We start from the raw sequence: 26,496 nt of genomic DNA on the forward strand, positions 1-26,496 counted from the left end.
ATTCACAGCCTTCACTGGTGATACGTCTAGGTACTGGAAAATCTGAGTTGATTAGGGACTAGAGAAGACTCTCAGCATACCACAGAAGCCCTACTGAAAAGTAGCTAGACTGTTAAAGGAAAAAAAAAAAAATCACCTAAAAGTCAGCAACCTCAAAGATAGAAGGTAGATAAGCATAAAAAGATGAGAAAGATTCAGCACAAGAATGCTGATAAAACATTGCAGGAGTTGACAGACAAAATAGCTGGTATGAAGAATGTAGCCAACCTGACAGAGCTGAAAAACACCCTACAAGAATTTCATATTGCAATCACAAATATTAATAGCATAATAGATCAAGCAGAAGAAAGAATCTCAGAGCTTGAAGACTGCCTGTCTGAGAGGATGGGAGCAGACAAAAATAGAGAAAAAAGAAGGAAAAGGAATAAACAAAACCTCCAAGAAATGTGGGCTTAGGTAAACAGACTGAATCTATGACTGATAAGTGTACCTACAAGAGATGGGAAGAATGGAATCAATTTGGAAAACATACTTCAGGATATCATCCATGAGAACGTTCCCAACCTACCTAGACAGGCCAACATTCAAATTTCATAAATGAAGGAGAAATAAGATCCTTTTCAGACAAGCAAATGCTGAGACGACTTGTTACCTCCAAAACTGCCTTACAAGAGATCCTGAAGGATGCAATAAATATGAAAAGTAAAGACCATTACCAGTCATTATAAAAACACACTGAAGTACACAGACCAGTGACACAATAAAGCAACTACATAAACAAGTCTGCAAGATAACTAGCTAACATCATGATGACAGGATCAAATCCACACATATCAGTACTAACCTTAAATGTAAATAGGATAAATACACCAATTAAAAGACACAGAGTGGCAAGCTGGATAAAGAACCAAGACCCATCAGTATGCCATCTTCGAAAGACCCATCTCACATGCAATGACCCACATAGGCTTAAAATAAAGAGATGGAGGAAAATCTACCAAGAAAATGGAAAACAGAAAAAAATCCGGGGTTGCAATTCTCCTTTCTGACAAAACAGACTTTAAACCAACAAAGATCAAACAAGATGAAGAAGGGCATTACATAATGGTAAAGGGTTCAATTCAGCAAGAAGAATTAACTATCCCAAATACATATGCACCCAACACAGGAACACCCAGATTCATAAAGAAAGTTCTGAGACCTTCAAAGAGACTTAGACTCCCACAAAATAACAGTGGGGAACTTTAACATCCCACCAACAATATTAGACAGATCATTGAGACAGAAAATTAACAAAGATATTCAGGACCTCAACTCAGCGGTGGATCAAATGGACCTAATAGATATCTATAGAACTCTCCTCCCAAAAACAACAAAATATACATTATTCTCATCACTACATGGCACTTACTGTAAAATCAATCACATAATCAGAAGTAAAACACTCCTCAGCAAATTCAAAAGACCTGAAATCATAACCAACAGTCTCTCAAACCACAGTACAAATTTGAAATCAAGACTAAGAAATTCATTCAAAACCATACAATTACACGAAAATTGAATAACCTGCTCTGAAATGACTTTTGGTTAAGTAATAAAATCAAGGCAGAAATCAACAAGTCCTTTGAAACTAATGAAAACAAAGATACAATACACCAGAGTCTCTGGGACACAGTTATAGCAGTTTTAAGAGGGAAATTTACAGCACTAAATGCCCACATCAAAAAGTTAGAAAAACCTCAAGTTAACCTAACATCACAACCAAAAGAACCACAGAACAAATAGTAAACAAATCCCAAAGTTAACAGAAGACAAGAAACAACCAAAATCAGAGCTGAACTGAAGGAGACTGAGACGCAAGAAACCATTCAAAGCTTCAATAAATCCAGGAGCTAGTTTTTTGAAAAATTAATAAAACAGATCACTGCTAGCTAGACTAATAAAGAAAAAAAGTAGTTTCAAATAAACACAACCATAAATGACAAGGGGGATATTACCACTGATCCCGTAGAAATACAAACAACCATCAGAGAATATTATGAACACCTCTATGCACATAAACTAGAAAATCTAGAAAAAATAGATAAATTTCTGGACACATACACCCTCCTACGACTGAACCAGGAAGAAACTGAATCCCTGAACAGACTAATAATGAGTTCTGAAATTGAGGCAGTAATAAATAGCATACCAACCAAAAAAAGCCCAGGACCAGATGGATTCACAGAGGAATTCTTCCAAATTTACAAAGAAGAGCTAGTACCATTCCCTTTGCAACTATTCCAAAATGTTGAGGAGGAAGGACTCCTTCCAAACTCATTCTGTGAGGCCAGCATTATCCTGATACCCAAACCTGGGAGAGATACAACAAAAAAAGAAAATTTCAGGCCAATATCCTTGATGAACACTGATGCAAAAATCCCCAACAAAATACTAGCAACCCAAATCCAGCAGCATATCAAAATATATCAAAATAGCTGATCCACCACAATCAAGTAAGCTTCATCCTTGGGATGCAAGATTGGTTCAATATACACAAGTCAATACATGTGATTCATCTCATAAACAGAACTGAAGACAAAAACCACATGATTATCTCAAAAGATGCAGAAAGGCTTTTGGTAAAATTCAACATCCGTTCATGTTAAAAATTCCCTATAACTAGGTATTGAAGGAAAATACCTCAAAATAATAAGAACCATATATGACAAACCCACAGCCAACATCACACTGAATGGGCAAAAGCTAGAAGCATTCCTCTTGAAAATCAGCACAAGACAAAGGTGCCCTCTCACCACTCCTATTCCACATAGTATTGGAAGTTCTGGCCAGGACAATTGGGCAAGAGAAAGAAACAAAGGGTATTCAAATAGGAAGAGAGGAAGTCAAACTATCCCTGTTCACAGATGACATAATCCTATATCTAGAAAACCCCCTTGTCTAGGCCCAAAAGCTTCTTAAGCTGATAAACAACTTCAGGAAGGTCTCAGGATACAAAATTAATGTGTAAAAATTACTAGCAATTCTATACACCGACAACAGTCAAGCCAAGAGCCAAATCAGGAATGAACTCCCATTCACAGTTGCCACAAAAAATAATTGGAAAAAAGCTCAATATCACTGATCACTAGAGGAATGCACTGAGATACTATCTTATACCAGTCAGAATGACTATTTAATAAATGACTTTTTAATAAAAAGTCAAAAATAATAGATGCTGGCAAGGTGGTGGAGAAAAAGGAATGCTTATACACTGTTGGTGGGGGTGTAAATTAGTTCAGCCATTGTGGAAGACACTGTGGCAATTCCTCAAAGACCTAAAGACAGAAATACCATTCAACTCAGCAATTCCATTACTTGCTATATACCTAAGGAAGATAAATCACTGTGATATAAAGACACATGCACATGTATGTTCCTTGCACCACTATTCATAATAGCAAAGATATAGAGTCAACATTAATGTCCATCAATGATAGAGTGGATAAAAAAAATGTGGTACATATATACCATGAAATACTATGCAGCCATGAAAAGGAATGAGATCAAGTTCTTTGCAGGGACATGGATGGAGCTGGAGGCCATTATCCTTAGCATACTAATACAGGAATAGAAAACCAAATACCACATGTTCTCACTTATAAATGGGAGCTCATACAGGGTTTAATACCTAAGTGATGGGTATATAGGTGCAGCAAACCACCATGGCACATGTTTACCTGTGTAACAAATCTGCACGTCCTGAAGGAAAAAAAATAAAAATTTAAAAAAAAATAAGTGGGAACTAAATGATGAGAACACATAGACACACAGGAGAACAACACAAACTGGAGCCCTTCAGAGGGTAAAGAGTGGGAGGAGGGAGAGAATCAGGAAAAATAATGAATGGTACTAGGCTTAATTCCTGGGTGGTGAAATAATCTGTAAAACAAACCCCCATGACACAAGTTCACCTGTATAACAAACCTGCACTTGTACCCCTAAACTTAAAGTATAAGTCAAAATTTATTTATTTATTTTTAGTCACTTAAAAGCAAAGAAAAAAAAAAAAGATAGAATGAATAAGACCTACTATTTGATAGCACAACAGGATGATTATGGTCAATAATAACTTAATTATACATTTTAAAATAACTTAAAAGTGTAGTTGGATTGTTTGTAACCCAAAGGATAAATTATTGAGGAGATGAAGACCCCATTCCCCATGATGTGCTTATCCCACATTGCATGCCTGTATCAAAACATCTCAAGTATTTCATAAATATATACACCTACAATGTACCCACAAAAATTGAAAAGAAAATAAAAGGGTACATTCATATTTTTATTCATTTTAGTCTTTATATAAAGCCAAAGGTATATTATTTTTAAGAAAACTTGTGAAGTCATTTCTATAGCATAAGATAATGCTGTTTTCTATTAATCAAAATATCACAGAGTTCAGGTTCCTAAGATGACTTTATGGAGATGTACACCTATATACTTCAAATATCAATTTTCTTACCTAGAATTTTGTCAGAAATAAGATTTTCAAGTAATTTGACTTATCCTGGCAGTATTTCCTCTACATAAATTATAAGAAACACTCATTTGATTTCAATGTTATTTCATATTTTCAGGTTTTCAGTTTTTTAATAGATTTTCTTCTCTGAAAGCAAGAGTTGCTAACACTTCTATAATTCTTCCTATATGCCAGATAATGTTCCAAATACTTTCTATGTACTGTTAGGTTCTGAGGTTTGAACTGAGACAGTCTGGTTTAAGAATCCATGCTTCTAATCACTAACAAGGACTCTTAATAATATTCTTGATTTAAAAGAATATATGAGATTAATAAATAATTTATTTCTACATATTACCAAATTTACAAAACCACTCAGTATGACAGTTTTATTACTTAGAAAGCCAAGAATTTATTTCATCCACATCGATGAAATAGGGAAAAATGTATATAATTCCAAAGAGTAGTTAATCTAAAAGTTAGGTATGTGGCTTTAATATACTAAAAATTTTTTTATGTTTGAAGTACAGATTCGATCAGATTGCATTATAGGTAAAACTTATTTGCAGGTGATGAAAGCAGCTATGCCAACAATCAAAACTATTCAAATTGAAAGGTAAAATTGACTAGCTGGTATTCAAAATTATTTGACTGACCAAAATATAGGAGCACTAAATGTGATCATAATTTTAATGAAATAAAAACGTAAGCACTCACTTGTTCCTGACAAAATTTTCCTCTTTAGCACTAATTTTAGGAAAGTTTTTTATTTGTTTGTTTGTTTGTTTTTACTCTCAGAGCTCTGGAATTCTCTAGAAAAGTGCACAATATACAGAACCGAGATATTATCGTGCTGTTTTTCTAAACTCTGTATCTGACCCTGTAGAACACCTGTGTCTGCAAACACTGATATGAGTGGTCCCACTCAGGGCTGACTTCAAACTGCATTGATCTTTCAATTCACTGCAATATCTGAGAACAGAGTTGGCATGCACTGACTTAAGAAATAAGTTAAAGTATGACAAAGGGATAAAAAATACCAATTAAGTTTTCTCACCTGTAGTGTCAACCTACATAATGCTGACTTATCCTCAAGGATTCCATCACCCACTTTACTAAATTCCCTTCTCTCGCCTCACTTTAGCCTTTGATTTCTATGCCAGCCTTGAATGAGCCAACCCCCTCTACACATCTTATTCTTCTAGTTATTTGGTTCAAAACTTATTTTAAAAGGGGGCTAATTTATTGCCATGAGCTTATAAGATAGTATCCCCTCAACAAGAATCTCTTTCAACTGGACTCCACAGCATGATTTTTTCTAAAGCTTCTCATTCTCCACAAACTCCTCCAATTAATAGTACCTGATAGGTAAATGGTATTTTGACAAAGCCATTTTGACATGAGAACACCTTGAAGCAGTTAAAAATAAAATTATTAAACTTTTCGTGACAACTTTTATTTTTGGTTAATTTGTGAAGCAAATATCATCACTTCAACTCCTCCCTCAGATCTGGGGGAGGAAACAGAAGAAGAGCCAAGGATAACGTGGGGCTTGGGGGTGTCAGTTGCCACACCTGTTTTGAGTAGTTTTGAAATTTGACACAGCTGCTTTAGTCACCTGCAAATAAACCTCTGCCAGAGTCAAACAGCCGCCTCCAAATGGATACCCTGCATCTGATTAAGCTTAGTTTATTATCATTATACATCTGCACTTCTCAAAGTGTTCATATCCCCAGGATATGTGGTACTGTGCCAAGGAGACACTCAGAAGCAAGGCTCAACATAACAGCTGCCAGGGATGTCTATTTTAGACATATTTGAGAAAAAAAAAAATAACCTTGCCTGTTACTGTTTTTATATTAAAACAAACATGGATATGGCATGAAATTAAATGAAATTTTGAACAAATTGTTAAAATAAAACATGACATGTTAAAGAAAGAGACTGCAAGATGGCCGAATAGGAACAGCTCCAGTCTACAGCTCCCAGTGGGAGTGAAGCAGAAGATGGGTGATTTCTGCATTTCCAACTGAGGTACTGGGTTCATCTCACTGGGGCATGTCAGACAGTAGGTGGAGGACACTGGGTACAGAGCACTGAGCATGAGTGGAAGCAGGGCGAGGCATCACCTCATCTGGGAAGTGCAAGCGGTCAGGGAATTCCCTTTCATAGCCAAGCAAAGCTGTGACAGACGGCACCTGGAAAATCGGGTCACTCTCACCCTAATACTGCGCTTTTCCAATAGTCTTAGCAAACAGCACACCAGGATATTATATCCCTCACCTGGCTCGGAGGGTCCCACGCCCATGGGGCCTCCCTCATTGCTAGCACAGCAGTCTGAGATTGAACTGCCAGGCTGCAGCCAGGCTGGGGGAGGGGCGCCCACCATTGCTGACACTTGAGTAGGTAAATAAAGCGAACAGGAAGCTGGAACTGGGTGGAGCCCACCACAGCTCAAGGAGGCCGGCCTGCCTCTGTAGACTCCACCTCTGGGGACAGGGCATAGCTGAACAAAAGGCAGCAGAAACCTCTGCAGACTTAAATGTCCCTGTCTGACAGCTTTGAAGAGAGTAGTAGTTCTATCAGCACGGAGTTTGAGATCTGAGAACGAACAGACTGCATCCTCACGTGGGTCCCTGACTCCTGAGTAGCCTATCTGGGAGGCACCCCCCGAGTAGGGGCAGACTGACACCTCACATGGCTGGGTACCTCTCTGAGACAAAACCTCCAGAGGAACGATCAGACAGCAACATTTGCTGTTCAGCAATGTTCGCTGTTCTGCAGCCTCCACTGCTGATATCCAGGCAAACAGGGTCTGCAGTGGAACTCCCACAAACTCCAGCAGACCTGCAGCTGAGGATCCTGACTGTTAAAAGGAAAACTAACAAACAGGAAGGACATCCATACCAAAACCCCATCTGTACCTCACCATCATCAAAGACCAAAGGTAGATAACACCACAAAGATGGGGAAAAAACAGAGCAGAAAAACTGAAAATTCTAAAAATCAGAGCACCTCTCCTCCTCCAAAGGAATGCAGCTCCTCACCAGCAACAGAACAAAGCTGGATGGAGAATGACTTTGACAAGTTGAGAGAAGAAGGCTTCAGATGATCAAACGTCTCCGAGCTAAAGGAGGAATTTCGAACCCATCACAAAGAAGTTAAAAACCTTGAAAACAGATTAGACGAATGGCTAACTAGAATAACCAATGCAGAGAAGTCCTTAAAGGACCTGATGGAGCTGAAAACCATGGCACGAGAACTACGTGACGAATGCACAAGCTTCAGTAGCCGATTCGATCAACTGGAAGAAAGAGTATCAGTGATTGAAGATCAAATGAATGAAGTAAAGTGAGAAAAGAAGTTTAGAGAAAAAAGAATAAAAAGAAATGAACAAAGCCTCCAAGAAATATGGGACTATGTGAAAAGACCAAATCCACGTCTGATTGGTGTACCTGAAAGTGACAGGGAGAATGGAACCAAGTTGGAAAACATTCTCCAGGATATTATCCAGGAGAACTTCCCCAACCTAGCAAGGAAGGCCAACATTCAAACTCAGGAAATACAGAGAATGCCACAAAAATATTCCTCGAGAAAAGCAACTCCAAGACACATAATTGTCAGATTCACCAAAGTTGAAATGAAGGAAAAAATGTTAAGGGCAGCCAGAGAGAAAGGTCGGGTTACCCACAAAGGGAAGCCTATCAGACTAACAGTGGATCTCTCGGCAGAAACTCTACAAGCCAGAAGCGAGTGGGGGCCAATATTCAACATTCTTAAAGAAAGGAATTTTCAACCCAGAATTTCATATCCAGCCAAACTAAGCTTCATAAGTGAAGGAGAAATAAAATCCTTTATAAACAAGCAAATGCTGAGAGATTTTATCACCACCAGGCCTTCCCTACAACAGCTCCTGAAGGAAGCACTAAACATGGAGAGGAACAACCAGTAACAGCCACTGCAAAAACATGCCAAATTGTTAACACCATCGAGGCTAGGAAGAAACTGTATCAACTAACGAGTAAAATAACCACATAACATCATGATGACAGGATCAAATTCACACATAACAATATTAACCTTAAATGTAAATGGGCTAAATGCTCCAATAAAAAGACACAGACTGGCAAATTGGATAAAGAGTCAAGACCCATCAGTGTGCTGTATTCAGGAAACCCATCTCACGTGCAAAGACACAAATAGGCTCAAAATAAAGGGATAGAGGAAGATATACCAAGCAAATGGAAAACAAAAAAAGGCAGGGGTTGCAATCCTAGTCTCTGATAAAACAAATTTTAAACCAACAAAGACCAAAAGAGACAAAGAAGGCCATTACATAAAGGTAAAGGGATCAATTCAACAAGAAGAGCTAACTATCCTAAATATATATGCACCCAATACAGGAGCACCCAGATTCATAAAGCAAGTCCTTACAGACCTACAAAGAGACTTAGACTCCCACATAATAATAATGGCAGACTTTAACACTCCACTGTCAACATTAGACAGATCGAGACAGAAAGTTAAAAAGGATATCCAGGAATTGAATTCAGCTCTGCACCAAGCAGACCTAAAAGACTTCTACAGAACTCTCCACCCCAAAGCAACAGAATATACATTCTTTTCAGCAACACATCGCACCTATTCCAAAAGTGACTACATAGTTGGAAGTAAAGCACTCCTCAGCAAATGTAAAAGAACAGAAATTATAACAAACTGTCTCTCAGACCACAGTGCAATCAAACTAGAACTCAGGATTAAGAAACTCACTCAAAACCACTCAATTACATGGAAACTGAACTACCTGCTCCTGAATGACTACTGCGTACATAATGAAATGAAGGCAGAAATAAAGATGTTCTTTGAAACCAACAAGAACAAAGATACAACATACCAGAATCTCTGGGACACATGCAAAGCAGTGTGTAGAGTGAAACTTATAGCACTAAATGCCCACAAGAGAAAGCAGGAAAGATCCAAAATTGACACCCTAACATCACAATTAAAAGAACTAGAGAAGCAGGAGCAAACACACTGAAAACTATTCCAATCAGTAGAAAAAGAGGGAATCCTCCCTAACTCATTTTATGAGGCCAGCATCATGATACCAAAGCCTGGCAGAGAAACAAAAAAAAAAGAGAATTTTAGACCAATATCCTTGATGAACATCGATGCAAAAATCCTCAATAAAATACTGGCAAACCGAATCCAGCAGCACAAAAAGCTTATCCACCATGATCAAGTCGGCTTCATCCCTGGGATGCAAGGCTGGTTCAACATACACAAATCAATAAGTGTAATCTAGCATATAAATAGAACCAATGACAAAAACCACATAATTATCTCAAAAGATGCAGAAAAGGCCTTTGACAAAATTCAACAACCCTTCATGCTAAAAATTCTCAATAAATTAGGTATTGATGGGACGTATCTCAAAATAATAAGAGCTCTTTATGACAAACCTACAGCCAATATCATACTGAATGGGCAAAAACTGGAAGCATTCCCTTTGAAAACTGGCACAAGACAAGGATGCCCTCTCTCACCACTCCTATTCAACATAGTGCTGGAAGTTCTGGCCAGGGCAATCAGGCAGGAGAAAGAAATAAAGGGCATTCGATTAGGAAAAGAGGAAGTCAAATTGTCCCTGTTTGCAGATGACATGATTGCATATCTAGAAAACCCCATCGTCTCAGCCCAAAATCTCCTTAAGCTGATAAGCAACTTCAGCAAAGTCTCAGGACACAAAATCAATGTGCAAAAATCACAAGCATTCTTATACACCAATAACAGACAGAAAGCCAAATCATGAGTGAACTCCCATTCACAATTGCTTCAAAGAGAATAAAATACCTAGGAATCCAACTTACAAGGGATGTGAAGGACCTCTTCAAGGAGAACTACAAACCACTGCTCAATGAAATAAAAGAGGACACAAACAAATGGAAAAATATTCCATGCTCATGGATAGGAAGAATCAATATCATGAAAATGGCCATACTGCCCAAGGTAATTTACAGATTCAATGCCATCCCCATCAAGCTACCAAAGACTTTCTTGGAAAAAACTACTTTAAACTTCATATGGAACCAAAAAAGAGCCTGCATTGCCAAGTCAATCCTAAGCCAAAAGAACAAAGCTGGAGGCATCACGTTACCTGACTTCAAACTATACTACAAGGCTACAGTAACTAAAACAGCATGGTACTAGTACCAAAACAGAGATATAGACCAATGGAACAGAACAGAGCCCTCAGAAATAATACCACACATCTACAACTATCTGATCTTTGACAAACCTGACAAAAACAAGAAATGGGGAAAGGATTCTCTATTTAATAAATGGTGCTGGGAAAACTGGCTAGCCATATGTAGAAAGCTGAAACTGGATCCCTTCCTTACACCTTATACAAAAATTAATTCAAGATGGATTAAAGACTTAGACCTAAAACCATAAAAACCCTAGAAGAAAACCTATGCAATACCATTCAAGACATAGGCATGGGCAAGGATTTCATGTCTAAAACATCAAAAGCAATGGCAACAAAACCAAAATTGACAAATGGGATCTAATTAAACTAAAGAGCTTCTGCACAGCAAAAGAAACTACCATCAGAGTGAACAGGCAACCTACAGAATGGGAGAAAATGTTTGCAATCTACTCATCTGACAAAGGGCTAATATCCAGAATCTACAAAAAACTCAAACAAATTTACGAGAAAAAAACAAACAACCCCATCAAGAAGTGGGTAAAGGATATGAGCAGGCATTTCTCAAAAGAAGACATTTATGCAGCCAACAGACACATGAAAAAATGCTCATCATCACTGGCCATCAGAGAAATGCAAATCAAAACCACAATGAGGTATCATCTCACACCAGTTAGAATGGTGATCATGAAAAAGTCAAGGAAACAACAGGTGCTGGAGAGGATGTGGAGAAATAAGAACACTTTTACACTGTTAGTGGGACTGTAAACTAGTTAAACCATTGTGGAAGTCAGTGTGGTGATTCCTCAGGGATCTAGAACTAGAAATACCATTTGACCCAGCCATCCCATTACTGGGTATATACCCAAAGGAATATAAATCATGCTACTATAAAGACACATGCACACATATGTCTATTGCGGCACTACTCACAATAGCAAAGACTTGGAACCAACCCAAATGTCCAACAATGATAGACTGGATTAAGAAAATGTGGCACATATACACCATGGAATACTATGCAGCCATAAAAAATGATGAGTTCATGTCCTTTGTAGGGACATGGATGAAGCTGGAAACCATCATTCTCAGCAAACTATCACAAGGATGAAAAACCAAACACCACGTGTTCTCACTCATAGATGGGAATTGAACAATGAGAACACTTGGACACAGGAAGGGGAACATCACATACCAGGGCCTGTTGTGAGGTGGGGGAAAGGGGGAGGGATAACATTAGGAGATATACCTAATGTAAATGACGAGTTAATGGGTGCAGCACACCAACATGGCACATGTATACGTATGTAACAAACCTGCACATTGTGCACGTGTACCCTAGAACTTAAAGTATAATTATATATATTTATATATATATATATATATATATAAAATAAAAAAATAAAGAAGGAGACTGCTTGGGTCACTTCATTCTTTGTCCCCATCCTCCATGTTCCTTCTCCTCTGTTCCTAGTGGTCCTTCCACAAAAATGTTTGAAAAGCACAGCCATAAACTATTCTATACCTCCCCAAACACACACACACACACACACACACACACATTCAGGGAGAGACAGAGAGACATTCTCGTGATCTACCTTAGCAATTAATCATTCATATGTTTGTGTGTGTAATCTGCAGTGATTTTTCTTGTCATTTACTCTTGTTTGTATATATTTGAGAGTGTTTCTCTCATTGATAGCAACATCAAAGGAGGAAAAATGTACTTACACTTTCACTCTAACACTTCAAATTTTCCAAAGAACTCAATTCAGAAAGTTCCAGAACTATATATGGGTGTCCTAAAAGTTTGAAGTCAAAAAACATTTACCATAGAAATAAGGTTAGAAGGCCAGGCACAGTGGCTCACGCCTGTAATCCTAGCAATTTGGGAGGCCGAGCCAGGCGGATCACTTGAGGTCAGGAATTCGACACCAGCCTGGTCAACATGGTGAAATCCCATCTCTACTAAAAATACAAAAATTAGTCCGGGATAGTGGCACACGCCTGTAATCCCAGCTACTCAGGAGGCTGAGGCAGGAAAATTGCTTGAATCAAGGAGTCTGAGGTTCCAGTGAGCCGAGATGGCGCCACTGCACTCCAGCCTGGGCGACAGAGGAAGACCCTGTCTCAAAAAAAAAAAAAAAAAAAAAAAAAAAAAACAAAAAAAAACAGAAGAAGAAGAAGGTTAGAAATGGTGATGAGAATTGTATGTGAGATCACAACAGCATATTCAATCCATTGTGCAGTTAAAATATATTTTCAAAGCAATGTTGAATAAATCCAGTTTATTATAATGATGATGATGAAGAAGACAAAAACAAGCAATTCAATTAATAATTTATTTTAAAAGTTTAATTTGTAGGATGACGGTGGGGAGGGAAGCAGCTTCAGAGGCAAAGATTTAGAAAGAAAATTTTAAAGAGATTGTAAAACAGACTTCTAAGATATTTAGACAAGAAGGTTATTTAGGTCGGGTGTAATGGCTCACACTTGTAATCCCAGCACTTTGGGAAGCCGAGGCCAGGAATTGGAGACCAGCCTGGGCAACATAGTGAGACCTTGTCTCTACAAGAAATAAGAAAATTAGCTGGACATGGTGGTGTGTGCCTGTAGTCCCAGCTACTCAGAAGGCTGAGGTGGAAGGATCACTTGAGCCCAGACATTCAAGGTTACAGTAAGCCAATCACACCATTGCCCTCCATCCTGGGTGACAGAGGAAGATCCTGTCTCAAAAAAATTATTATACCTTTTCTGGTGGGGAGTGGGGGGAGTTCACTCACTCCCCACTAGAAAAAGTATAATAATAACATCTATAAAAATCAAAATGAGGCCAGGCACGGTGGCTCACACCTGTAATCCAAGCACTTTGGGAGGCCGAGGTGGGTGGATCACTTGAGGTCAGGAGTTCAAGACCAGCCTGTCCAGCATGGTGAAACCACGTCTCTACTAAAAATACAAAAATTAGCTGGACGTGATGGCGCACACCTATAATCCCAGCTACTCGGCAGGCTGAGGCAGCAGAATGGCTTGAACTCAAGAGGCAAAGGTTGCAATGAGCAGAGATCACGCCACTGCACTCCAGCCTGGATGACAGAGCAAGATTCTGTCTCGGAAAAAAAAAAAATAATAATAATAATAATAATAATAAATAAATAATGAAAAAAATAAAAAGTGAAAACAAAAGCATAAGTAATATAATTTGAATTATATTCACTTTTTTCAGATTTTCTTCTAGTCCTTATATATCTGACCACAGGAGGTTTAAATGATGCTGATTTTCACTTAAAACATATGCTTTCTCCTTCCTCCATACTTAGGAATCACTAACATTACTTTTTAAAAGTTTTGTAATGTCTATATGAATGTTTTTAGTTCACAAATAGCAAGAAGGAGAAAAATTGTTGAGGGTTAGGCATGGGAATAGGAAAGAAAGAGAGAAAACAGGAGGAAGAGGAAAAGGGGGAGAAAGAAGAAGAAGACAGAATTAGAGAGAAAGGGAACAATGAACAGAAAAAGTACAGATTGAAGAAAGGAGGAAAACTCTTAGGTAATTGAAGAAGAATTAGAAGAGGGGGAGATGTGCAACTAAAGAGATATGTGCGAAATCAGTGGTCTATGGTGCTTCCTTTTGGTGCATTAAATGAAATAATCAAATTTGATGAAGAATCAAATAAAGAGTTGAAAGATAACTTGAACTAGATTGTCATATAACTTGATGAAAATTTACTGATGGCCACCCATACATAACAAATTACTCAAATAGAAATAACCATATAACTAAACATGATCAGTTATTTTCACACAGAAGTTTAAAACAATACTGAGTTATAGACTTGGAAATTTATAGTTAATCTTGATCCTACATAATTGGAATGTTCATGTGCTTATTTTCAAGATGGAGTTCATGTTGAATCAATTTAGGGCTCGGAATTATCACAGCATGAAATATGTTGTAATTTTCCAAACTATTATACTCTTTTCAAGCCACTTAAATACTTCTAATGTGATTTAAAATTTTGGAATTTAATGGCATGTTTATCTTCTGAGATATTCAGCTTGCATATGCAACACAGAAATTCCTACAGAGTCCATATGAAGAGCCAACTTCATTCTTTCTCTATTTCATAGCAAGGCTCTCAACTAAGTTCCCCTGTGCCTTATCCAACAAAGCTGGCATCCTGTAGTTATGCGATTCCAACAAAAAATAACAATGAACCCATTTTGAGTGCTTATCATGTTTCATTTCCCATGCCAAGAAATTCACATTCACTAACTGATATGTAACTAATAATACTTCCATGAGCAAACCACTTAACCAAACCTTCTGCTTTTCTACACAATGTATCTTTAAAACCGTATTCAAAAGTTACAAGTCCAAAGTTAAAAACACATGTTTGTTGGCAGCAAGTAGATACAGCTTTGATTCCCAGAGAGCTAAATCATTGTACAAAATTCTTATTGAAGTCCCAGCAGGCAGCACCTCCCTCAAGCCCAGCAATCCAGCATGCAAGAGAGGCCCTGATGAGCATCCAGAAAACAAGGGTCAGGAGATAGTCTGACTTTTTGGACATACCAGTTAATTTCTCCCCTTCCATGTGGAAATAGATCCAGGTTCCTCCCAGTCCCACAAACTTGTTACCAGTGTGTCAAGCCTTTAATAGAGGCCAGCACAAAAGGTAGCAGCTGCCAAAACATCTTAGACATGTGGTGTACATGCATAAGAACAGGATTTTGTTTGCCCCACTGCTATAATAAAGTCATCTTGATCTCACCCAGTCATCCCAATGCCAAATTGTTGGTCATCATGGAAGACAGAAATACAAAAGCCTGGTGAACTATCAGCCAGCACTGAAAGGCTATGCCTGTAAGTGGTGACTGTCGCATAGTGTGTGATAAAGTACTTAAGTTTTGGAAGTGATTGACAACTTCATAAAACTTTTGCCTTACAGAAATGTGATGGTTGAACCTCATTAATTAATGTTGGGAAGTCAAAAAAATTACAAATAGAACTACTATATGATTCGGCAATCCCACTTCTGGGTATGTATCTAAAGGAAATGAAATCAGTATGCACTCTCATGTTCACTGCAGCATTACTCACAACAGCCAGGATATGGAATCAACCAAATGTCCATTGATGGGGAAGTGAGTAAAGAAAATGTGGGATATATACATGATAAAAATGATTCAGCCTTAAAAAAGAAGGAAACCCTGTCATTTACAACATGCATGAACCTGGAGAACCTTATGGTAAGTGAAATAAGCCAGGCAGAGAAAGACAAAATACCACACGATCTCACTTAAGTATGGAATCTAAGAATGTCTAACTCATAGAACTCATAGAAGCTGAGAGTAAAATAGTAGTTGCCAAGAGGTGGGAGAGATAGAGAGATATTGGACAAAGGGTACAAAGTTTCAGTTAGATAGGATGAACACGTTTTATACATCTATTGTACAACATGGTGACTATAGTTAATAATAATGTATTGTATAATTGAAATTTAATAAGAAAGTAGATCTTAAATTTCCTCACCAAAAAAAGATAACTATGTCAAGTAATGAATTTGCTAATTAGCTTGATTTTGGTAATCATTTTATAATGCATACATATATCAAAACATTTTGTATAGCATAAACATATATAATTTTTATTTCTCAATTTTATCTCAATAAACCTAGGAAAAAAAATAAAGCAAATCTCAAACATTAAAAAATAAGATAAAATAGAATAAAGCCTCTTAACCTCTCAAAACCTCAATTAAGTTTAAAGTGTGTTTATCATTGCTGTATTTATTTGCTTCAGCCTTTAAATATGGCAGAGAAAGAAATAAAATATTCTTTCAAACAAAAAACTTCAAAAGTCTAAAAATAATGTGATGTCCACTTACAGTTAGGGTGTAGTCAGAAGAGATTGTCACTCTCACTCTAACCAACACAAAAACAAAAAAGCTACCAAATAATGGTTTGTTTGTTTTTTAATTTATGAGCGATAAGAGAGAGGAAAAAAATCTAAATGATCCCTGGAAATATAGCAGGAAGAACTCATAATTAATAGGAATAAGGAAAAACTGCTGAAGTGTTAATAAACTTTTAACAGCACTGTGTGGGCTGGTCTAACAGTCTAGAATTCTGGTGTGCCTTATAAAAGAACAAGTCAGCCACACACCAATTCCCTGTTTGACCTTTGCTAAATCATGTCAATAGTGTAGCAAACGGCAGGGGCAGGACAGGAGGTCTGAAAGAAATCCTCCTGAAATGCACTGGGCTTTCACCAAGTACACTTCAAAATGTAGGAAGAGAGCAGAGTAAAAAATCTTCTGAGCTATGCTGGGCCATCACTGACTGCAAGGCAGAAGAACACCAAAGGCTAAACACAGGGAATGAAAATTGATAGAGGTCGCCCCAACTCACATAGGGTAGGTAGAGCAATGGCAGTAGCCTACCAAAGGATGGAGACAGGGCAGGATAACTGAAAGCCCTGAGGTTCACAGGGCTTTTACCAACAGCAAAGCTGCAAAACCCAGAAAGCTGAAATAATATATATCTATCTTCTGAGATGTGGAAAGTTAGGGGCAGAGCGGACAGCAAAGAAAATTCTTCAGTATCTCAAAATATAGGCAGCAGGCCTGTGAAGTAGACAGAAATCTCTGTCCGTTGAGAAATCTGACAACATGAGTGAAAAACATAGTGATGTACAGAGTCTTGCCAATGCTCAAGTCCCAAGACATAATTTAGGAAAATTCCTGATCTTGCCCTCAAAAACATGTGAAGCTAGTGATTAAGTACAAAAGCTGCAACAAAGCGCAGGCTCATTGCAATTACAGGCTACATTGACATAGCCCCTCATCCTTACAACTTGTTAGAAGTAGTGTGCCATTTTCTTGAAGAAAATATTATCTTCAATTTAAACTCTTCTTTGACACAATTTCTGTTATACAATCAAAAATTATGAGGCATGCATAAAACCAGGAGTATATATGTGATCCAGAAACAAAAGGAAAGTAGTCAATACAAGCCAACCTTCAGAGGAGACAGATGTCAGAATTAGCAGACAAGAGTTTTTAAATAACATAATAAATATTTTATGAGATTGAGAAAAATATGTAGTTAATTTACATGACAATATAGAAAATTTGACCAAAAATGTTAAAAATAGAAAAAGAATCAAATGGAAATTATAGAACTAAAAAATACAACATGTACAAAATTAGATATCAAGAAGTCATTTGATGACCTAATAGCAGATTGAATGTGAGAAGGAAAAGAATCAGTGAAGTTGAAACAAAAAAATTAACCAGGCCAGGTGCAGTGGCTCACACCTGTAATCCTAGCACTTTGGGAGGCAGAGGCAGAGGCAGATGGATCACAAGGTCAGAAGATTGAGACCATCCTGGCCAACATGGTGAAATCCCATCTCTAATAAAATATAAAAAATTAGCCAGGCGTGGTGGTGTGTGCCTGTAATCCCAAATCTCATCTTGCATTCACATGTGTTGTGGGAGGGACCTGGAGGGAGATAATTGAATAATGGGGGCAGATATTTCCCTTGCTGTTCTCATGATAGTGAATAAGTCTCATGAGATGTGATGGTTTTAAAAATGGGAGTTTCCCTGCACAAGCTCTCTCTTTGCCTACTGCCATCCATGCAATACATGACTTGTTCCTCCTTGCCTTCTGCCATGATTGTGAGGCCTCCCCAGCCATGTGGAACTATAAGTCCATTAAGCTCTTTTTCCTGTATATGTCTTTATCAGCAGCATAAAAACAAACTAATACATATATATACTAATTTTAAAAATGGTGAAAAATCCTGGCTAACATGGTGAAACCCCGTCTCTACCAAAAATACAAAAAATTAGCCGGGCGTGGTGACGGGCACCTGTAGTCCCAGCTACGTGGGAGGCTAACACAGGAGAATGGCATGAACCTGGGAGGCAGAGGATGCAGTGAGCGGAGATCACGCCACTGCACTCCAGCCTGGGCGACAGAGCGAGACTCCGTCCCAAAAAAAAAAAAAAAATGGTGAAAATAAGGAAGTTGGTGAGATTATATAAATATATACTGAGACAAGGTAGATTATGTGACTAGAGATAAACAGAAAACAATGACAAAATGTAGATTTATCAAGAAGATGCAGCAATATAATAGTGTATGTTACAATAATAAAGCCACCAAAGTACATGATTCAAAGACTGAGACCTAACAGAAGAAATAGATAAAATCACAAATTAGTTGAGGATTATAACATTCTCTTGACATTGATTCATAATAGAAGCAGTTAAAAACAGATTATTAAGGGTAGAGATAATGTGAGTGTTATCAACCAACTTGACCCACTTGGCATTAATAGAGCACTATAACCAACCTCTCCAGAATACACATTATTTTCAGGAATATATGGAACATTCACCATGATAGAACATATACTGGGCCATAAATCAAGTCCCTGTATATTTCAAAGAATTGAAACCATACAGTTTGGCTGTGTCTCCAACCAAATCCCATCCTGAATTCCCATGTGTTGTGGGAGGGACCTGGTGGGAGGTAACTGAATTATGGGAGCAGGTCTTTCTCATGCTGTTCTCATAATAGTGAAAAAGTCTCATGAGATCTGATGGTTTTTATAAAGAGGAGTTTCTCTACACAAGCTCTGTCTTTGCCTGCTGCCATCCATGTAAGATGTGACTTGCTCCTCCTTGCCTACTGCCATGATGATGAGGCCTCCCCAGCCACATGAAACTGTAAGTCCATTAAACCCTTTTTCCTGTATAAATTACCCACTCTCGGTATGTCTTTATAAGAAATGTGAAAACAGACTAATACAGTAAATTGGTACCAGTAGAGTGGGGCGCTGCTGAAAAGATGCCCAAAAATGTGGAAGTGACTTTGGGACTGGGTAACAGGCAGAGATTGGAACAGTTGTGTTTTAGAGACAACATTATTAAATCTACAATTAATGTAAAAATCCTCAAATATTTGGAAATTAAGCAACACTTCTCAAAAACTCATGGATCAAAAGAGAAATCATGGAGAAAACTGGAATTATTTTAAGTGGAATAATAATGAAAATACAACACATCAGTGTTTTACATAAAGCACATCTCACAGGAAAATTTATAGTAATTAAATGAGAATATTAGGGGAAAAAAGAAGAGTTTAAACTGAATTATCTAATCTTACTCTTTTGGAATTTGAAAAAGGAAGAATAAATTAGAGCCAAAGAAAGTAGGAAAGGTGAAAGTTTAAAGATAGAAATAGAAATCAATGAAACAGAAAACGCACTAAGAATAGAGAAATCAACAAAGTCAAAAGACCATCCTTTAAAGATTAATGAAATTGCTAAACTTCTAGCAGGACCGATCAAGAGGAGAAATAGAGTAAGTACAAATTACTAATATAACAGATGAAAGAGGGACATCACCTCAAAGCTTGTAGATATTAAAAGTATTATAAACAATTTTATTCCAATGAATTTGACATCTGAAATAGTATGAGCAAATTCCTTGAAAAATACAATTTAAAACTCACACAAGAAAGAAACAAAGTCTGAGTAGCTATATGTTATGAGTTGAATTGTCTACCCCCAAAATTCTATATTGAAGTCCTAACCCCCAGTACCTCAAAATGTAACTTTATTTGGACTTAGGGTCTTTAAAGAGGTAATTTAGTTAGTATGATGTCTTTAAGTTGGGCCCTAACCTAATATGACTGATGTTCTTATAAGAAGATAAAATCACAGATATACACAGAGGGAATACATGTAAAAAGACAGAGAAGACACCAATCTATCAGTCAAGAAGAGAAGCCTCAAAAGAAACTAATCCTGCTGACACACTGATGTCAGACTTCTAGACTCCAGAATTATAAGAATATAAATTTCCATTGTTTAAGCCATCCAGTCTGTGGATGGACTTTGTTATGGCTTTCCTAGAAACTGATACAGCATACTACTGATAATGAAAGGAAGACTATAAAAAAAAAAGATATAATGCAGTCATCTCAATATATTTAATTGATATAATGATAAAATGCATCTCAGCATAAAAATTAAGATAAAATACAGTAATCTCAATAGATTTTTTAAACCATATTTAGCAATATTAAACACCCAGTCATAATCAAAATTCTTAGCAAATTTGGGATAGGAATTGTTTAAATATAATAAAAGGCATTTATTTTTAAAAACTCACATCCTACATAATAGTAAAACATTGAAGGCTGTCACCCTAAAACTGGGAACAAGGTAGGGTGTCTTCCCTCTTTACTTCATGATACTATGTCCTAGCCAGTACAAAAAATCAAGAAAAAGAAAAATAGCCAAAATATTGGAAAGAAAGTGAAACCATCATTATCTGCTGATAACATTATGGTATATGAATAAAAATCTAGGGAGTTTCCAGAAATCAGCCAAAAATAAAAGGTGAATTAGCAAGGTTTCAGAGTACACAATCAGTATCCAAAAATTAACTCTTTTAAAATATCACCAACAATTAGAAACTGTGGTTTAAATATACTACCATTTACAATGGCATTTTAAAAATTATATGCTAAAGACTAAATTTAACCAAATTTCAAGATCTTTATTAAAAAAATAAAAATCATTGCTCAAAGTAATTAAAGATCTAAGTAAATGTGAAGATACACTATTTCATAAAATTGGAAGACTAAAATTTGTAAGATCTCCTTTCTCCCCAAATTGATAGATAGGTTTAATGCAGTCTCAGTTAAATGTAAACAGGTGTTTTGGACAAAATACAAGCAGTTTCTAAAATTTGTATTGAACGACAAAGTATTAGAAAAGCCAAAGCAATGTTAAAAGAGAACAAAAAAAATGTTTAAGGGCTTGCATTACCTGATTTCAAGGCTTACTATAAAGCTACACTATCATGTGATGTTGACATAAAAATATATATACCTACCAATAGAGCAGAATAGAGATTTCAGAAATAGACAACGTACAGATGGTCAACTGGTTTTTTGAAAAGGTGTCAAGATAATTTAATAGGGGAAATTATAACCTACTCTAAAAATCATATGAGAACTGTCTATCCATATTTAAAAAAATCCTTGGCAGTTACTTCACATTATATGTAAAAAAATTAACGCATTACTGATCATTGATCTAATTGTAAAAGCTAGAATCATAAAGCTTCTAGAAGAAAAAAGTAAGAGAACATCTTCATGACCCTGAGGGTAGTCAAACAGTTGTTGAACAAAACATAAAACAGAAGCCATTAAAGAAAAAAGTTAACACTATCATCATAATAATCAAAAAATCATTTGTCATCAGGGAAATGCAAATCACAAACCACAATCAACAGATTTTTTAAAGCAGACAACAACAAATATTGGCAAAGATATTGAGAAATTGGAAACATCACACAATTGCTGGTGGGAATGTAAAATGGTGCAGTTGGAAAACAGTTACGCAGTTCCTCAAAAAAGTGAAAAACAGAGCTGTCATATAGCCCAGCAATTCCATTCTTAGAAATATACTTAAGAGAATGGAAAACTGAAGTTTACCCCAAACCTGAACATTGATATTTATAACAGTATTGGTTGTAGTAGACAAAAATGGAAACAACCCAAATGCCTATCAATTGTTGAATGAATTTTAAATGTAGTATATCCATACAGTGAAATATTATGCAGCCATAAACCATGCTAAATGAAATAAGCCACCTACAAAAGGCCACAGATTGTATTATTCCATTTATATGAGCTGTCCAGAACAGGCAATTCTGCATGACTTTTTTAAGTAAATTACCAGCTGCCAGGGTCTGGGGGAAAAGGAAAATCAGGAGAGAGTGTTAACAGATACGGGGTATATCTGAGATGTGATGAAAATGTTTAGAATTACATAGTGGTGATGGTTGCACAACTTTGTGAATATACTAAAAAACACTGAATTGTTCACTTTAAAGAGTGAATTTTATGGGATGTGAATTACATTTCAATTTTTCTAAAAAAGAAATCATTAAGAAAATGAATAGACAAGACACAGACTGGGAGAATATGTTAAGAACATTTATCTGACAAAGATCTTTTACAATATAGAAAGAATTCCTAAAAATAAACAATACAAAGACAAAAAAATTAAAAATGGGGAGAAGAATTGAAGAGATACCTCATAAAGGAAGACATGGAAAGGCCAATAAACACATAAAAAGTTCCTCAACATCATTCTTAGGCAGAGAAATGCAAATAAAGCCACAATGTGATAAAATTTTAATCTCACTAGAGTAGTTGAAATCAAAAAGATAAATAATACCAAATAATGGCAAGGATGTGGAACAAATGGAACTTTCATACATTCCTGTTGAGATTGTCAAATGGTACAACCACTGTGAAATACTGGCAATTTAACATAAGGTTCTGTGATGCAGCAATCCCACTGCCAGGAATTTACCCAAGGAATATAAAAACATTACGTCCATAAAATGACTTTTACAAGAGTATCTTAGTGCTCTTATTTACAATAGCCCAAACTGGAAATAACACAAATGTTCATCATCAAGAGAAAGAAAAATGGTGATACATTCATATAACAGGATATTGCTCAATTACAATTTAAAAAAATGAAAAACTGATCCATGCAAAAATATGGATGAATCTTACATATATTTTGACTCAAGAAGCCAAACCCAAAAGAATAGATACTATATGAATCAATGTATATGAAGTCCAAGACATGCAAAACTAGTCCATGTTGTCTCTGGTGTTTGGAGGAGGGTAATGGTAAAGTGACTAGGAAGGAACACAGGGAGCATCCTGGGTGATGGAACTGTTATATATTGGTTTGAGTGGTGACTGTACAAGTTTGTACAATAGTCAAAATCTTTGGAATTGTAAACTTAAGACCTTTCACATTCTAAGTACACTACTCTTTTAAACATTAAATAAACATAGAAAAAACATAAAAACCTAAAAACAAATCAATTCAGAAGTTATCCAGACTCCATTAAATATCAAAGAGTTTAGATTCAGGTTGAGTTTATGGCCAAAGGCTTAGGAACTATTTTTTTCTGGCCTACATTTTATTCATTCGTTACATTAATACCATGTTTGTAAGATATGCCTTTGTGTACATATTTTGCTCAATACAAGCACTAATATTTAAACTAGATTAAATGACCCCAGTGCACACACGCATACACATTCAGAAATACTCCTTTCTGGCAGCATTATGAAGTGTTCTTTTTTGACATCATTTTTTAATTAAATTAAAAAAAGTTTTCAATTATCAGTACTATAAACTTTTAGAATTGTGGGATTAATCCAAACCACTTCCTTCAAAGACAAGTGAATTAAACATACTCATGGAGGAAGCATAGATTAGAATCATGATTTTTATCTATTTAAGAGAATAGAAGAAAAGAAGGGGTTACAATCTTGTAATATTATGCAACTCTTCTGCTCTAATATATCAAAAACTTGATGATCCAAGATCATGCAGAACAGCTGAGAAGAAATCAAAGTAAACAGTGTACCTTGCAGCCAACAGATCCTGCCAATATGAGATTAGAACTCTCCATCCTAGCAAAAAAAAAAAAAAAATGGTTTTGGAAAGTTCCCTGCAACATTTTATGACTCATAGATATTCCCCGAGGTTCCTGTTTCCATTCTGCAGTAGACAGTGTTTGAAGGAAGACGTGCAGTTCTAGTCAACTGTTGTTCTTAGGCAACTTGGCTGAAAGATCTGTTTAAAAAACATTTGTTGGAAAGATGATATGTTTGGTTGTTTTAACTTTTTTAAACAAAATTGCAGATTTTAAATTTGTTTAACTCTTAATTCAACGTTGACTAAAAGTACAGCCTAAGAAAAATTACTATGTTACATAATATATATTACAAACGTTGCAACTTTCTCATTTGAAAATTCCCAAACCGGGGGTATGTATTCTTGGCATAGTCCCCCTCACATATCCTTCCAAACTGCCTCCAGATCCCTGGCTCTGTATTCCATAGCTCTGGCTCTGATCTTTGCCACCCAGTTCAATATCCCACCTTGGCTTCTACTTTGACCAACACTGCCAAGTCACCTCCCATCCCACCAGGACTTGATTCCTGGCTAATCTCCACTTTTGTCTAACCCCAGCTCTCTTGTTTCCTTCTAAGCATTAAATACCACTCATGAGCTACATTTCCCCCCACCCTCAACCAGCTCCACTCCACTCTACCTACATGTTAGTAGTATTCATTCCCCCAAGGCCTCTTCTCCGTTCCTAGCCAGCTCCCCCATTCTTCAGGTTCTTTTCTCCCCAAGGCCCCAAATAATAAAATACCTGGTTCTTAACAGTTGCCATCATTTACATAAGGTCATGTGTGGCTTTTTCTGATAATAAGTATAAAGATATGGATATGAGAGAAGGTATAATATTATAAAATATGTTAACATTATCCCAGTAAAAGCCATTCTTTCATTTAATTTGCATGTTAATAGAAGGAAGACTGATCTCTCCTGACTCCTTAAGTGACTCATTGCTGCTGCTGCTCTACTACCAAGCCCAATCTTCTATTTCTCATTTACTCTTGGCTATTCCCTCAAACATGCCATCTTTAAAAAAAATTTGCTTTCCCAGGTTCACACCGATACCTCCCTTGATTCTGTTGTGAATCAGACTTTGCATAGATGTGGCAAAATAGATCTAGCCTAGACACATGTTTAGTGTGACTTACACAGCATTTTAGATTTTTTCAGGCAGGCACAGTGGCTCACACCTATAATCCCAGCACTTTGGGAGGCCAAGGTGGGCAGACCACCTGTGGCCAGGAATTCGAGACCAGCCTGGCCAACATGGCGAAATCTCGTCTCTACAAAAATACAAAAAATTAGCCGGGTGTAGAGGCATGCGCCTGTAATCCCAGCTACTCAGGAGGCTGAGGCATGACAATTGCTTGAACCCAGGAAGCAGAGGTTACAGTGAGCTGAGATTGCGCCACTGCACTCCAGCCTGTACAACAGAGTAAGACTCTGTCTCAAAAAAGAAAAAAAAAAGATTTTTTTCAATTTGCTGACTGTTTAAAAATTGGAAAACTGAGCCTAAAAATAGAGATTTCTAGCTTCACTTGATGCTCAGATCATCCAACTCTGGATTTACATTTGTTCATAGCAGCATCTCTTATCAAAATACCAGGGATTCAGGCTAGGTCCTGCTGCTCACCACACAGACAGCCAATCACTGAGCCAAGGAAGAAGGCTTTATTCAGATGCTGCAGCTGAGGAGATGGAAGATCAGTCTCAAATTCATCTCCTCAACCAACTAAAATTAGGGGGTTTTACAGCAGGAAAGAAATGTAACTGTGTGGGAAAATAGGAATTAGAGAAGGGTAAGGAAAAAGAGTTGGTCAACAGGAAGCAGGTGGTCAGTTAGGCAATCATGACAGGTGTGGGGTCTGATATCTCATTGTCCAGATGCAGTAATTTCCTAACTTACAGTTCCTTGATGCTATTTGGGAGGCCTGATGGTTGATTTTCTGAGAAAGGAACTCAGATAAGACAAATATAAGTTTCTCAAGTTTTAAGACTGAGAGGATCAATGTCCATGTTTATTCAAAAGAAACCATAAACATCAGTTCTATGGGACAACTGGGCCAGTTTTAGCCCCTTCTTTCTATTTATGAATTCCCCAATCACGGGGAATCTGGTCATCAGTCTTTCTGACTGCTTCATGCTGAGAAGGGGTGTCATGGGATAAGGCTAAGAGTCAACCCACTTCTGGGGCTCTGTAGAACATCAGCAGGGTAAGGGGCAAGACCTTTTCCCAGGTAAGTCTGGTCTCTT

At 37.0% G+C, this 26,496-nt stretch overlaps 1 protein-coding gene across 1 annotated transcript in view; it reads right to left on the reverse strand.

Annotated features, from left to right (window-relative positions):
• The window catches only part of COL5A2 (collagen type V alpha 2 chain), a 387,742-nt gene that overhangs the window by 268,144 nt on the left and 93,102 nt on the right, over positions 1-26,496 (reverse strand). The window lies entirely within an intron of this gene.

The sequence above is a fragment of the Symphalangus syndactylus genome, chromosome 8 (assembly GCF_028878055.3).
Source record: "Symphalangus syndactylus isolate Jambi chromosome 8, NHGRI_mSymSyn1-v2.1_pri, whole genome shotgun sequence".
NCBI classification, from domain to species: Eukaryota; Metazoa; Chordata; class Mammalia; order Primates; family Hylobatidae; genus Symphalangus; species Symphalangus syndactylus.